The sequence below is a fragment of the Macadamia integrifolia genome, chromosome 8 (assembly GCF_013358625.1).
Source record: "Macadamia integrifolia cultivar HAES 741 chromosome 8, SCU_Mint_v3, whole genome shotgun sequence".
In the NCBI taxonomy this organism is placed as follows: Eukaryota; Viridiplantae; Streptophyta; class Magnoliopsida; order Proteales; family Proteaceae; genus Macadamia; species Macadamia integrifolia.
This window is the reverse complement of record NC_056564.1, coordinates 16,499,012-16,500,902: the sequence shown is the minus strand read 5'-3', so window position 1 is coordinate 16,500,902 and position 1,891 is coordinate 16,499,012.

Here is a 1,891-nt window from a genome sequence, read left to right as displayed (position 1 = left end):
CTATAATATATACCCTATAACATATAAAACCAACATTAAGTAATATCAGATACCAAAAATCAACATAGCCTTAACAAAATTACCCTATATTTTACAAAAAATCGACTGCCTAGTGAATCAGATGTGACCTAGAGTCCATGGCGGTGCCATGGTGACGCCTATCAGCCAATGGCGACTGCCATTTGTGAGTCACGTAAATCATAGCACTGCCATGAACTTCTTTTTCAGCCAGGATGCCAAATCGCCGCCTTGGCGACGCCTAGGCAACTCCATGACAACTATGAGTGAGTTTAACATAAAGGACCTTGGTGATGCGTCTTTTGTCCTTGGCATTGAGATCCATAGGGATCTTTTTCGCCGACTATTAGGTCTTTCTCAGAGGGCATATATTGATCGTGTTTGGAGAGGTTCAGTATGCTGGATTGCAAATCTGAAAATGTTTCAATTCTCAAGGGTGATAAACTAAGCTTATTACAATGCCCTAAAAGTAATATTGAGACAGATTCAATGAAGAAAGTACCCTATGCTAGAGTACCCTATGCTAGTGCACTTGGAAGTATTATGTATGCTCAAGTTTGTACTAGACCAGATATTACTTTTGCAATAGGAGTCCTAGGCAGATATCAGTCAGACCCTGGTCACGATCACTGGGTTGTTGCCAAGAAGGTTTTGAGGTACTTAAAGGGACAAAGAGTTATATGTTGATTTATAGACGTGTTCATAACCTACAGCTGGTAGGGTATACAGACTCTGACTTTACTGGTTGTCAGGATGACATCCACATCAGTATCATGGAAAAGTGCGAAACAGAAATTGATAACTTCTTCGACTATACAAATAGAATTTGTAACATGCTATGGAGCAGCTACTCAGGTAATTTGGCTCAGGAATCTCATAAGGGAATTGACAATGTTTGATTTTGTGGGTAAACCCATCTAGTTGTACTGTGATAAAAATTCTATTGGCTATATCAATTAACAACAATAAGGGTATCACAGGGTCCAAGCATATGGAGGTCAAATATTTGACCATAAAGGAAAAGGTTAAGAAAGGTGACATCACAATGGAGCATAATGGTACAGATGATATGGTAGCTGATCCTCTTACTAAAGGCCTTCGCCCTTGTGTTTTTGAGAGACATGTCATTAGCATGAGCTTAGAAGCATCATGGGATGCGGTTGTTTAGTGGGGATATTTTATTTTTCTCTATTGTGTAATAAAATTTGCATCTGTACTTTTACCTTTTTGGTAATTTTGGGATTATATATTAACTGTCTTTTGCATGCAATTCGATTAAATAAAATGCAGTTTTGTTATAACTATTGTATTTAACATGTGGGTGTTTTATATGTTGGCATGTTATATATATAAATGTTTGGTCTTAAGGTATCTGTTAACCTTGAGCAAAGGTTGGGCCATTCAGTTATTAGCCATAAGGTATGTCTTATAACACATAAAGTATAACTCGAGTTATTGAAGATAAGACATACAGGTTCATTGGAACCATAAAGAATTATCTCTAATGTGGTTGTATCACTTAAGGGAGAGAAAATTGGACTGACAAGGGGATAACACATATAGAACCATTATGTGGGTGTTATCTAGTTGCCACACTACCATATTGAATCCATGTTAGTAGAGTTGAGATCTCTCGTGACAATGGAAGGTCTTGTGTTGTTTACAAGATGCAGTTACATCCATAATTCAGTGTTTGAGACTCTATGGGACAGGATTGACTATTAGAGATGTCTCTAGACCATTATAAAGGCACGAGCATTAAGGTGATGATTAGCATGAGATTGCTTTTTAAGGACAAAATAAGTTTTTAAAAATTGACAGCAATTAATATAGCCCAAGTGGGAGAATGTTAGAATATTTCTATGTGGGCTTA